Here is a 15,050-nt window from a genome sequence, read left to right on the forward strand (position 1 = left end):
TTCAAGCTCCTGAGCCTTCTCCCGGAGAAGGTACACTGTATCTCAATCAGTCAGTCGATAGATAGATGGATACATACATGCATGGAATAGGCTCTTCCAGTCCTTTCAGTCCCATCGCCAGCAGCCCCTGATTTAACCCAAGACTAATCATGAGACAATTTACAATGACCAATTAACCTATCAACCAGTACGTCTTTGGACTGTGGGAGAAAACTGGAACACCCGGAGGAAACCCATGCATTGCACAGGAGAACGTACCAACTCCTTACAGAGGATACCGGATTGAACTCCAATCTCCGATGCCGCGAGCTGTAATTGCGTAGGGCTAACTGCTACATTACCATGGTGCCCAAAGGCAAAGACTTTCAAAGAGTTACACAGACATCAGTAAAATTCTTTGACTGAAAAGGTGGTAGCGACACATAGAGGTTAGGGCAATGCTGCTACAGCGTCAGTGACTCGGGTTCAGTTCCCATCGCTATCTATAAGGAGTTTGTACGTTCTCCCCGTACCTGTGTAGGCTCTGTCCGGGTGCTCCGCTTTCCTGGTAGATCACATGGGTCTAACTGGGTGGCACACTCTCGTTGGACTGGAAGTGCCTGTTGCCATGCTCTAGCTCTCAATAAATCAATTAAAATAACTAAAGCTCTTGCAGGTACTTGCCATTAATCAAGAACTGTATCATTAACATGTTGTAACAGCATCATACCTCAACATTGTGAAGTGAAAAGTGCTTCTTTGCAAAACCAGCAGCACTTATCTATCTCCTGAGTGTCAAAGAAACATAGAAACATAGAAAATAGGTGCAGGAGTAGGCCATTCGGCCCTTCGAGCCTGCATTGCCATTCAGTATGATCATGGCTGATCATCCAACTCAGAACCCTGCACCAGCCTTCCCTCCATACCCCCTGATCCCTTTAGCCACAAGGGCCATATCTAACTCCCTCTTAAATATAGCCAATGAACTGGCCTCAACTGTTTCCTGTGGCAGAGAATTCCACAGATTCACCACTCTCTGTGTGAAGAAGTTTTTCCTAATCTCGGTCCTAAAAGGCTTCCCCTTTATCCTCAAACTGTGACCCCTCGTTCTGGACTTCCCCAACATCGGGAACAATCTTCCTGCATCTAGCCTGTCCAATCCCTTTAGGATTTTATATGTTTCAATCAGATCCCCCCTCAATCTTCTAAATTCCAACAAGTTCCTTGTCGGAATAAATTCCTAGTTCATCCAGTCTTTCATCATTTGAAAGTCCTGCCATCCCAGGAATCAATCTGGTGAACCTTCTTTGTACTCCCTCTATGGCAAGGATGTCTTTCCTCAGATTAGGGGACCAAAACTGCACACAATACTCCAGGTGTGGTCTCACCAAGGCCTTGTACAACTGCAGTAGTACCTCCCTGCTCCTGTACTCGAATCCTCTTGCTATAAATGCCAGCATACCATTTGCCTTTTTCACCGCCTGCTGTACCTGCATGCCCACTTTCAATGACTGGTGTATAATGACACCCAAGTCTCGTTGCACCTCCCCTTTTCCTAATCGGCCACCATTCAGATAATAATCTGTTTTCCTGTTTTTGCCACCAAAGTGGATAACCTCACATTTATCCACATTAAATTTCATCTGCCATGAATTTGCCCACTCACCTAACCTATCCAAGTCACCCTGCATCCTCTTAGCATCCTCCTCACAGCTAACACTGCCGCCCAGCTTTGTGTCATCCGCAAACTTGGAGATGCTGCATTTAATTCCCTCATCCAAGTCATTAATATATATTGTAAACAACTGGGGTCCCAGCACTGAGCCTTGTGGTACCCCACTAGTCACTGCCTGCCATTCTGAAAAGGTTCCATTTATTCTCTTTGCTTCCTGTCTGCCAACCAACTCTCTATTCACATCAAGAACAGTGCAGCCAAGGCACAGGCCATTCGGCCCACGGTCTCTGTGCTTGACCATGATGCCAAATTAAAGTAAACCTATTTACCCACACCTGATCGGTATCTCTCCATTCATCGTATGAAGGAATACAGGGAGAAAGCAGGAGACTGGGGCTGAGAGGAAAATTGAATCAGCCATGATGAAATAGCAGAGCAGATTCAACAGGCCAAATGGCTTAATTCTGCTCCTATTTCTTACGGTCTTATTTTCATGTGCCTGTCTAAAGACCTCTTAAACATAGACACAGAACACCACAGCACAGAAGCTGTCCTTCAGCCTATCTAGTCCATGCCAAACTATTATACTGTCAAGCCCTGGACCATAGCCATCCATACCCCTATACCATCCAAACAGGAGACTGAATCTGTATTGCACTGTACTGCACCCACATTCCAAAGACATATTTATTTATCTGTTGTTTATTTATTGTGAGACAGCGTGGAATAAGCCCTTTTGGCCCCCAATCCACCGATTTAACCCTGGCGTAATTACAGAACAATTTATGATGACCAATTAACCTACCAACCAGTAGGACTTTGGACTGTGGGAGGAAACCTACACAGTCAAAGGGAAAGCGTTCAAGCTCCTTACAGGCAGTGGTGGGAAGTGAACCCAGGTCACCTGTACGTTAAAGCACTGTGATCACCACTGCACTACAGTGCCGCCCTCACAGTAGTTGAGGTTAGGGTAATATGTTTAGCGTTCGTGAGTTGTGGGTGTGCTATGCTGATGCCAGAAGTGTGGCTACACTTTCAGACTGCCCAGCACAATCCTTGCTGATTGGACTTGACACAAATGATGTATGTTTTCATGCATGTGTCACAAATAAAGCTAATCTAATCTGATACTTGGAGAAGGTCAGTTTTTAGGCCAGCATTCGCTGAAAGTTTCTGAGCATTTCCATCACCTTGGGTTCACAGGGTTTATCTGCCATGTCGTGAGCCTTTCCTGGGCAGTAATGTCAATGGCCTTTCGAATTACAGAATGCCTGTTTGGGATCTAGCAAAGTAACACATTGGTTATCAAAACAAATGATCCTCTGCACGTGCTGACTGCATTCTGCATCTGGCAATGTTTAACTGGTTCCAGTCTCTTAAATAAAGAGAAAAACTACTTATCTGTGTCTGCCCTGTGACATCAGATATGTGTTTTCTGTAGAATCATCAACAGCATGTACGATGTGAGCGATCACGGTCTTTCCATGACAGTGATTGTTCTTGGCAAATTTTTCTACAGAAGTGGTTTGCCATTGTCTTTTTCTGGGCAATGACTTTACAAGGAAGGTGACCCCAGCCATTATCAACACTCTTCAGAGATTGTCTGCCTGGTGTCAGTGGTCACATAACCAGGACTTGTGATATACTCCAGCTGCTCATACGACCATCCACCACCTGCTCCCATGGAGTCACATGACCCTGATTGGGCGCTAAGCAGGTACTACACCTTGTCCCAGGGTGAAATGCAGGCTAGTGGAGGGAAGGAGTGCCTTACACCTCCTTTGGTAGAGACGTATCTCCAACCCACCACGCTAAATATAGAACAGACTTATCAAATCAAACCTGCATTTCGTCCACACAACACTGAATAAATGGCTTAATATGAGGTTATTTTTGATTAATTCATATATGTTCTAAAACATATTCTGTTTATGACAACTTTTTTCCTTTTCATAATCAGTGATCCACCTCAGTCTCTTAAGGTTGGCATAGTCAGAAAGAGATGGTAGGGGGATAAGCTCCCACTACTTAATCAACACTCCCAATGGCGTGCATCTCAACTAGCCTCTGACAACCAAGTTAAGTTCCTAGCCTTCACATGTGTCTTAACTACTAAGCCTGGCAAAACCATTTTTACCGACAGGAGAAGTGGCAAAGGTGGGTTACTGGCGCTGTAAAACATGCTGCTCTGGGCAGACGGGACTCATCAGCCATAGTTGGCAGCTCATCTAGAGGAAGGAAAACTCTGATCTCAAACCTCCACTGCTTTGCAACTCTACACACTCGTGCGAAGGACTTCAGGTGTAAACCCCCAGAAAAAATCCGGAGCTGGAGTCCCTAAGGCAGTCCTACGTTGAGTTCAACGCTGACTGACTACATCAGACTCTGCTGTTCCTTTGGGTTCATCAGCTGCGTGGAGAGGGGCAGCCTGCTACATACACGGGCAATAGTTTGCTCTCCACATCTCCCCTGGCCACAACAACAACACAAACACAAAAGGCACGTCGGCCAGTAGTCAGGGTGACTCAAAATCTCTGAGTTAATTTTGATTTTGCCCGCTGCTTAGGTTTATACAAGAACTGTGCAGGCAGATAGGATGATCCTCAATCACATGCACAGCAGGAACAGTCAAAAAATTTACAGCTCATTACTTTAATAAATCATTTACTCATCTAACTATATACAACTGGACACAATATATTTTGTAAACAGTTCAAATATTGGACAGACACAACAGCTGATGAAAATAGTTTAAAACAAATTTTGTTCTGACATTTCCTTATTGTGTAAATAGAGCACTTTGTGTTCCTGGATAAAACAAATATTCATAATGAACTTAAAAATTGTTATTTGAAGATACGTAAGGAGTAACTAACTTGCTGGGCGGCATTACTTTGGTATCTATAAACACATAGTGTACAGTGACAACATGAGTAGAAATCTACACTCAGTGGCCACTTGATTAGATACACCTGTACACCTGCTCATTAATGCAAATATGTAATCAGCCAATCATGTGGCAGCAACTCAATACATAAAAGCATGCAGACATGGTCAAGAGGTTCAGTTGTTGTTCAGATCAAACATCAGAATGAGGAAGAAATGTGACCTAAGTGACTTTGACCATGGAATGATTGTTGGTGCCAGACGGGGTGGTTTGAGTATCTCAGAAACCGTTGATCTCCCGGGATTTCCACACTCAACAGTCTCTAGAGTTTAGAGACAGGATGCGACAAACAAAAACATACAGAGAGCAGCAGGTATGTGGGCGGAAACATTGTGTTAATGAGAGAGGTCGGAGGAAGATGGTCAGACTGGTTCAAGCTGACAGGAAGGAGATAGCAACTCAAATAAACACGTGTTACAACAGTGGTGTGTAGAAGAACATCTCTGAATGCACAACACGTTGAACCTTTAAATAGAGGCGCTTCAGTAGTAGAAGACCATGAACGTACACTTAGTGGCCACTTTATAAGGTACAGAAGGTATCTGATAAAGTTGTACACAGAGTGTATACGTGATATTTAACCTTACAGGCTCAACTGAAACAGAAGCAGAGTATGTTTACCAAAACATCAACAAAAGCCTGCATATCCATGGCATGTTGAAAGCTAAAAGGAAAATCCTCAGGTGCACCAGAAGCAATGGCAAAGAAGGGAAAAAAGAGAGTTTAGAAAGGGTGCAGAAGGGATTTAGCAGGATGAAACCTACCAAATTTTGTAAGGCCTGGGTGGAGTGGACATGGAGATGATGTTTCCTATAGTGGGTTAGTCTGGGGTCAGAGGGCACAAACTCCCAAAAGAAAGATGCCCCTTTACAACAGAGATGAGGAAGGATTTCTTTAGCCTAAGAGCGGTGAATCAGTGGAATTCATTGCCACTGATAGCTATAGAGGCTAAATCATTTGGTATATTTGAAGCAGAAGTTGATAGATTCTTAATGCCCCGGTTGGTGGTAGAGGCAGATATATTAGGTCCATTTAAGAGACTCTTAGATAGGCACATGAATGAGAGAAAAATGAAGGGCGATGTAGGAAGCAAAGGGTAGATTGATCTTAGAGTAGGTTACAAGTTCAGCACAATATCATGGCCTGAAAGGTCGATAGTGTGTTGCAGTATCTATGCTCTGTGAGGTGAAAGGAGGCATCAACTGAAAATGGAGAGACTGAAAACTGTAGTTGACCAGCAATGTTTCCTCTAGTTTTTTTTCACAGCTGCATGGACCAACCATTGCTCTGAGCAGGAAACTCTTAAAGTGCTGCACAGTTTTCAGCCTCAATGTTACGTTCTATAATATGCACATCAAAGTAATACAAACCACTGCTCATAACACAAGTAAACAATGTCAGGCAGTCAAAATAACTGACAGGCACAATGGCAAAAGTAAAATGTGTTGACTAGATGGTGTTGGCATTCAGCAGGCTGGTGATTTATTAACAATGAGCTACTAACTTCCATTCTCTGTTTATTGTTACAATTTTAACAGTGTTGTAACTTGAAACATTTACAATGTAAATACACTGAAGCACTAAAATGTTTCAAGGTAAAGGCTGTGGTATGTTTATTATTGAGAAAGTTTATGGATTATATTTATTAACACAATTAATTATAGGGTATTTCATGAAATATTAACAGATTTCATAATCATATTAGCATAATTTAAAAGGTATATTAACATAATTTCAAAATTATATTAGCATAACTTCAAAATTATATTAACATTACAGAAAAGAAAGTCCAGTGCACGGCAACAAAGGCTATGCTCACAGAAGCATTTCATTTACTGCGAAGCCATGTACCCGTGCAGCTTAGAGGGAACAGTGTCAACCAGGTACATTTTAAATGCAGTCCTGAGGCAGTGGTGGCAAGTAAGCTGAAGAAAGAAATTGCACAGAGATGGGCCTCAGTGTCTGTCGGAAAGAACATTGATGGTTGAGCAAAATGGTTTGGGATTCTGTAAAACGTAACACTAGGAGGAACTGAACTCAAGAAGGGCTGTGGGGCTTGAATAAACTGCAAAAATAATTGAGAGGGTATATCAAATACTTAATAGGACCTAATATTGAAGGCGATCAACTTGATTTCATATTTCTGGAGGACTGAGAGTCGGTGCAAAGCAAGAATTATGGGTAACGCAAACTAGGTGCAGAATGGACAGAGAGGTCACCAAAGGAACCAAAGTTAACAGAGGGTGGTAGATCTTCTACAAGTCACATAAGGCTTGGGATCTACTTTGCTGTAACAAATAATGGGTTGAGAGCATCGATGGAAGGTAGGGTCAGTTACAGCCAGAGATGGGCAGCTTTATAGAATTAAGAATAATAAACGGATGTATACACTGCATACATTTCTCTGACATTAAATTGGACCTTTGAACCTTTGACCAAAGAGCACGATGGGGAAATTGGGAGGCCAGAAATTCAGCTCAGTACTAAACCAACAGTGTGGTTCAACTGAAAACTATGTTTAGGAAGGGGGGGGGTGGGACAGTAATCTGTACCAATCGGATCAATCTATGGCCTGAAATAAAGAAAATGTTTCCCACCTAACCGAGAGAAAAGCTGGGAACCAGGGAAGCTTCTTCACTCAGCTGGTGATAGGAGTGTGGAATGAGCTACCAGTGCAAGTGGTGAACTTGGGGTTAACTTTAACACGCAAGAGAAATTTGGATAAGTTCATGGATGAGAAGGGTATGGAGGGCTATGGTCCAGGTGTGGGCTGATGGAACTAAGCAGATTAATGGTTTGACCCAGACTAGATGGGCTGAAGGGCCTGTTTCTGTGCTGTAGTGTTCTATGGCTCTATGACTCATAACGTCTTCATCAGTCACCACATACTATGGAAGCAAATTATATTCAGCCTAGAGGAACCCCTAAGAGTGATCTGAGACAGTAGATGAAGTGAATAGGAGAGGTCAATCTCTCAGAGCCAGGATTAATATGACGAGAACTTAATGCTACATAAGGAAAAACTGCAAATCAAAATATGGCATAGTGGCTGGTAAGACCGTGGTCACACCAACAAAACAGTTTTATTAATACACTATGGGTCACACTCTTAAATCAGGGGATCCTAAACCTTTTTATGCCATGGACCCTGACCATTAACCGAGGGGTCCATGTATCCCAGGTTGGGAACCCCCTTCTAAATGTACGTCAATATTCTGTATGCAAATTTAACAAATTAAAATTACTGAAAACCAAAAAAGGAAATTAGAAATTTAACGAAAGAATAAAATCATGATAAGAAGTCTCTCTGATGGTTTCACAAACTCAGTGTTAGTGTGGCTACCCACCTGTGGCTATAAAAAAACAATCAAAGACATCTGAGCTGCAAAAGATACAGTATCCTGTATGAAATAAATTCCCCAAGCTATATCTGGGTGCAGCAGTCAAACAGATTTTTACTTAATATGTGTGGGGAGGCAAGACGACAAATCTACAAGGCGAATAATCAAAGATGGTTCACTGAATTATGAAATGCAGTGATCAAGCATTAAACAAGCTGCTACACTATAATGCTCAGATATCATTCCGAATAAATTCAAACAAATATTGATCCTTAGTCCAACTGTATTTCGCCTAACTTCAAAGTTCAAAGTAAATTTATTATCAAATTCTGTCTATGTCACAATATGTAGAGCAGGATCAGAATCAGGTTTAATATCACTGGCGTATGTTATGAAATTTGTTGTTTTGTGGCAGCCGTACAATACAGTACATACTAACAGAAAAAAGTGCGAATTACAGTAAGTATACATATTGAATAGTTAAATTAAATAAGTAGTGTAAAAGAGGGGTGGTGTTCATGGGTTTAATGTCCAATCAGAAATCTGATGGCAGAGGGGAAGAAGTCGTTCCTAAATCATTGAGTGTGTGCCTTCAGGATCTTGTACCTCCATCCTGATGGTACCAATGAAAACAAGGCATGACCTGGGTGATGGGGGTCCTTAATGATGGATGCCAGCTTTTTAAGACAACACTCCTTGAAGATATCCTGGATTCTACAGAGTCTGGTGCCCAGGATGGAGTTGTTTCAATGGGCCGAATGGCCTAATTCTGCTCCTATGTTTTATGGTTTTCTACTACCTTGAGATTCATTTTCTTGCTGGCATTATTAGAATTAATGAAAAACTATACAGAAACAAAGACTGAGAACCTAACAATGTACAACACACATAAAATGCTAGAGAACTCAGCAAGATCAGGCAGCATCTTAGGAAATGAACAAACAGTCGACATTTTGGGCCAAGGCCCTTCTTCAGGGCTGGAAAGGAAGAGGGAAGATAACGGAAAATAAGACATATTGTCAAATAAAACAAACAATCCTGAGAACATGAGTGTAGAGTTCTTGAAAGTGAGTCTGCAGGTTGTGGAGTCAGCTTAGAGTTGAGCTGAGTGAAGTTATCCTGATAGTTGAAGGGACCTAACTGTTGGTGAACCTGCTGGTGAAGCCAAAGGCTCCTAACTGAGTGTTGATGGCAGCAAGAAGAGAGCATGGCCTTTATGGTGAGGGTCCTTGATGATGGATACTGCTCTCCTCTGGCAGCACCCTTGTCGATATGCCCAAAGGTGGGGAGATGCTGAGAGACATGGCCAAGGCTGGACTTCAGGAGTTTAGGAGGCTTAATGGCACCTAACAGCCACTCCTTTGCTTGCATCTTTGGAATCAGCACTATTTCCATCTTTAATATCTTTATTTTTCCCATTCGGGGTTCTTTTGAAGATCCAGACCTGGAGTTACATGCTGACTACGGATTTTTTGCAGGAATGGGACCCGCTCTCAGGGTTTCATGACTGCCTGTTATTTGGCACGCCAAGAGCTCAGCCTACGAGCTTGGCTCGTCTTCAAAGGGCCGAGATCTCGTGGTCAGTGTCCAGGCAGGACATCGATGTGTCATGGGAGATGGAAGATCTCTGGCTGTGTGCCTAGAGACCCAAGATCTTTGGGCACAGAGCTTGAAAAAAGCGATGCAATGGACTTTTAACATCGTAAACCAGCGAGTTGTTTGTTATGTCTCCCCTCTCACTGTGAAACAGAGACACCTCTTTCTCCCTTATTAGGGAGAGAGAGAGCCTGTGGTATGTCGAATACCGGGTGAACAAGTAGTCCTTGGAGCACTGCAAGTCTGTGTCTTTGCTGTTGCTTTGCTCACGCTTGAGTGCTCATTGGCGGGGGCCGATGCTTTTTTTTTGCAGTGGGAGAGATCGTTGCTTGCTGCTGCTTACGTGCAGGAGGGAGGAGAGCTGGGGGGTGGATTTTGGTGTTCTAACATTTAATTGTTATTCATTCTTTGGGGGCATTCTTCTGTTTTCATGGATGGTTGCGAAGAAAAAGCATTTCAGGAGGTATATTGTATACATTTCTCTGACATTAAATGTCCCTTTGAATCCTTTGAAACCTTTGGAAACAGAGGATTATCACACTCAGCCCTCACCAGACAGGTAGACGTAATGTTGCTTTTGCATGATACTGTGACTTGATAATTATTAAAGCAAAATTTGACATGATATGAAGAAGAGAGTTTTTGGAACAGTGTTTCCTTTGCAGTGGAGAAGAAGAATTAATTTGATATAAAACGGAGACCATAAGACATAGGAGCAGATTTAGACCATTTCGCCTGTTGAGTCCGCTGCACTATTTCATCATGGCTGATCCCGGATCGCATTCAACCTCATGCACCTGCCTTCTCATCATATCTCTTGACGCCTGGACCAATCAGGAATCTATCAACTTCCACTTTAAATATACCCATGGACTTGGCCTCTACTGCAGTCTGTGGCACAGCATTCCACAGATTCATCACTCTTTGGGTAAAAAAAATCCCTCCTTACTTCTATTCGAAATTCGAAATTTTGAGGCTGTGCCCTCTAGTTCTGGGTACCCCCACCATAGGAAACATCCTCTCTACATCCACCGTATCTAGTCCTTTCAATGTTCAATAGGTTTCAATGAGAATCCCATGCATCCTTCTAAATTCCAGTGGGTACAGACCCAAAACTGCCAGAAGCTCTTCATGTTAACCCCTTCATCACCAGAGTCATCCTCATGAACCTCCTCTGGACTCTCTCCAATGACAACACATCCTTTCTGAGATAAGAGGCTCAAAACTGTTGACAATACTCCGAGTGTGGCCTGACTAGTGTCTTACAAAGTCTCAGCATTATCTCCTTGTTTTTATATTCTATTCCCCTTGAAATAAATGCCAATATTGCATTTGCCTTCTTTACCACAGACTCAATCTGTAAATTATTCTTCTGGGAGTCTTGCACGAGGACTCCCAAGTCCCTCTGCATCTCTGATGTTTGAATCTTCTCAACATTGAGATAATAGTCTGCACTATTGTTCCTTTTACCGAATTATCATACTTTCCCAACACTGTATTCTATCTGCCATTTTTTTGCCCATTCTTTCAATTTGTCTAAGTCTTGCTGCAATCACATTGCTTCCTCAGCTCTACCTACCCCTCCACAGTCATCATATTATCCGCAAATTTTGCCACAAAGCCATCAATTCTACTATCTAAATCATTGACAAACAATGTGAAAAGTAGCGGTCCCAATACTGACCCCTGAGGAACACCACTAGTCACTGGCAGCCAACCAGAAGAAGCCCCCTTTATTCCCACTCACTGCCTCCTGCCTGTCAGCCATTCCTCTGTCCATGCCAATGTATTCCCTGTTACACTATAGGATTTATCTTGTTAAGCAGCCTCATGTGAGACACCTTATCAAACGTCTTCTGAAAATCTAAGTAAATGTCATCCATTATCTCTCCTTTGTCCATCCTACTTGTTACATCCTCGAAGAATTCTGACAGATTTGTCAGGCAAGATTTCCCTTCATGGAAACCATGCCGACTTTGACTTATTTTATCATTAGTCTCCAAGTACTGCGAAACGTCATCCTTAATAACGGACTCCAATACTTTCCCAACCACTGAGGTTAGGTTAATAGGCCTATAATTTCCTCTCTTTTGTCTTCCTTCCTCATTAAAGAGCAGGGTGACATTTGCAGTTTTCCAGTTCTCCAGGACCATACCAGAATCAAGTGATTCTTTAAAGAGCATGACTAATGCATCCGTTATCTCTTCAGCAACCTCTCTCAGAACTCTGAGATGTAGTCCATTTGGCCCAGCTGACCTATCCACCTTAAGACCTTTCAGTTTGCTTGCACTTTTTCCTTTGTAATAGCAATGACATTCACTCCTGCTCCCTGACACTCATTTTCCAGTGGTCCAATATCAACTCTCACCTCCCTTTCATTCTTTATATAACTGAAAAATCTTTTAGTATCCTGCTTATTCTCCTTTATATTATTGGCTAGTTTTTCCTCATATTTCATCTTTTCCCTTCTTATAGCTTTTTTAGTTGCCTTCAGTTGGATTTTTAAAGCTCCCCAATTATCCAACTTCCCACTCACTTTTTCTACATTTTATGCCCTTTCCTTGGCTTTTATGCAGTCCTTAACTTCTTTTGTCACCCATGGTTGCCTACTCCTGTCATTTGAGGACCTCTTCTTCTGAGGGACATATCTATCCTGTGCCTTATGAACTATTTCCAGAAACTTCAGCCATTTCTGCTCTGCCGCATCCCCGCCAGTATCCTCCTCCAATCCACCTGGGAAAGCTCCTCTCACGTGCCTCTGTGTATATATAGGCATCCGTTAGTCTCGTGAAACCATGGATTTGCACCTTGGAAGGTTTCCAGGGCACAGGCCTGGGCAAGGTTTTATGGAAGACCAGCAGTTGCCCATGCAAGTCTCCCCTCTCCACGCCACTGATGTTGTCCAAGGGAAGGGCACTAGGGCAGATACAGCTTGGCACCGCAGAGCAATGTGTGGTTAAGTGCCTTGCTCAAGGACACAACACGCTGCCTCAGCTGAGGCTCGAACTAGCGACCTTCAGATCACTAAACCGACGCCTTAACCACTTGGCCACGCGCCAACACCACATGCCTCTGTAATTCCCTTTATTCCACTGCGATACTGATACATATGACTATGCTTCTCCCTCTCAATTTCCAATAATAATTCAATCATATTTTGATCACTGCCTCCTAAGGATTCCTTTACGTAAAGCTAACTAATAAAATTTGGGCTATTACACAATACCCAATCTAAGATAGCTTTCCCCGAATAAGCACAAGCACAAGCTGCTCTAAAAACCATCTCGAAGATGTTCAACAAATTCCTTCTCTTGCAATCCGAAACCAACCTGATTTTCCCAATCCCCTTGCATATTGAAGTCCCTCATTACAATTGTGTCATTACCCTTATTACAAGCCTTTTCCAGCTCTCTTTGCAATCTCAACCTCACATCTTGGCTACTATTTGGAGGCTTATATATGATTTCCATAATTTTTTTTTACTTTTGCAGGTTCTTAATTCCACCCACAAAGATGTGACATTCTCTGACCCTATTTCACCTCTTTCTAAAGATGTAATTCCGTCTCATACTAACAGAGCCACACCACGGCCTCTGCCTGTCTTTTCGATACAAAGTATATTCTTTGATGTTAAGCTCCCAACTATGACCTTTCAGCCATGACTCCGTGATGCCCACAACATCACACCGACCAATCTGTAATTGCGCCATGAGTTTGTCCACCTTATTCCGAACGCTACGTGTATTTAAATACAGAACCTTCAGTCCTGTATTCTTCACCCTTAGGAATTTTGCCTCTGTGGTACAACTTAACTCTTTGCTCTGTCTGCAGTTGTACCCAGACTTGTAAACCCGCTGGTTTACAAGAGCTCATCCTCAGCTCTATCATTCTGATTCACATCCCCCTGCCAAATTAGTTTAAACCACTCCTGACAGCTCTAGCAAACTTGCCTGCAAGGATATTGGTCCCCCTTGGATTCAAGTGCAACCTCTTCCTTTTGTGCAGGTCACACCTGCCTCAGAAGAGCTCCCAGTTATCCAGAAATCTGAATCCCTGCCCCCTGCTCCAATTCTTCAGTCACTTATTTATCCACCACCTCATTCTATTCCTATTGTCCCTGTCGCATGGCATAGGCAGCAATCCCGAGATTACTCCCCTTTAGGTCCTGCTTCTCAGTTTCTTTCCTAATTCCCGGTATAATTTTTTTCAGGACCTCCTCCCTTTTTTTACCTATGCCGTTGGAACCAATATAAACCACAATTCCTGGCTGCTCACCCTCCCTTTTCAGGATATTGTGGATGTGTTACTGGTCAGAGCTGGCAAGAGTCTACAGAACTGCAAGGTTACATATACAGCTTCCATTATAAACCAGACTTAGAAATCCATTACGGAAATAAAAATTCATCAGGATGTGGAAACATTTGAGAGGGTGCAGAGGAGATTTACCAGAATGCTGCCTGGACTGGAAGGCATGTGTTATGAGGAAAGGTGGAGTGAGCTGGGGCTTTTCTCTTTGAAGTGGAGGATGAGAGGTGGCTTGATGGAAGTGTACAAGACGATAAGAGGTATAGATCGAGTGGATGGGGTGGAAACGTCAGGGACAATTTTTAATACAAGGGGACATAAATTGTTGGGAGAAAAGTACAAGGGAAAAAGTCAGGTAAGTTTGTGCCTCGAGGGTGGTGGGTGAATGGAACGCCTGCTGGGGTGGTGGTTGAGGAAGATACATTAGGGAGATTTAAGACAGTCACATGGATGATAGGAAAATAGAGGACTATGTAGGAGGGAAAGGTCAGATTGATTTTACTGTTGGTTAAAAGGTTCTATACTGTGCTGTCATGCTCTGTTCTAAATGCTGGCTCAAAAGTATAACAAAATTGATAACCATGAGTGATATTTTGTGGATAGGAAACAGTACAAAAAATGAAGAATTTTCAAAACACGAAGATATGCAAATTGGATAGCAGAAACATTGACTTGCACAGAGCGCTAAATATAATCAAAACTCTGATATTTATAACAGGAAATATTTCTCATTGTCTGAGAATTCCTGCTACAAGTGGCTTTATTAAACGTTTTCGTTAAATTAACGACTAACGGGGAAAATTAAATTGATTAATGCGATGGCAGTCATCAGGCTCGGCTTCGACAGACGCCAAGACAGCATGTAATAATCCACGGCAAAACTGACCAACCCTTAAACCACTATCCAGTCGGTCATTTACACCTCAGAACCGAAACACAGTCACTTCCAAATTCTTTTGTGTCAAAAATTCCAGCATTAAGCATGGAAATTCTGAGAAAAATAACACATGGAATTTAACAATAAAGAACATCAAGATTGTCTAATGTCATTTCCAGTACACAAGTGTAAAGGAGAATGAGATAATTGTTGCTCCGGATCCGATGCAACATAAAAAAAAATAAGATAAATAAAACAATAATTTTAAAAAATTATCAATATATAAGTACAGTTCATTCCAGTTAATCAGACCATCGGTTAGTCAGGCAG

At 42.4% G+C, this 15,050-nt stretch overlaps 1 protein-coding gene across 7 annotated transcripts in view; it reads right to left on the reverse strand.

Moving 5' to 3' along the window:
* The window catches only part of LOC134337222 (nuclear factor 1), a 501,291-nt gene that overhangs the window by 433,288 nt on the left and 52,953 nt on the right, over positions 1-15,050 (reverse strand). The window lies entirely within an intron of this gene.

Source organism: Mobula hypostoma, chromosome 24 (assembly GCF_963921235.1).
Source record: "Mobula hypostoma chromosome 24, sMobHyp1.1, whole genome shotgun sequence".
Lineage (NCBI taxonomy): Eukaryota > Metazoa > Chordata > Chondrichthyes > Myliobatiformes > Myliobatidae > Mobula > Mobula hypostoma.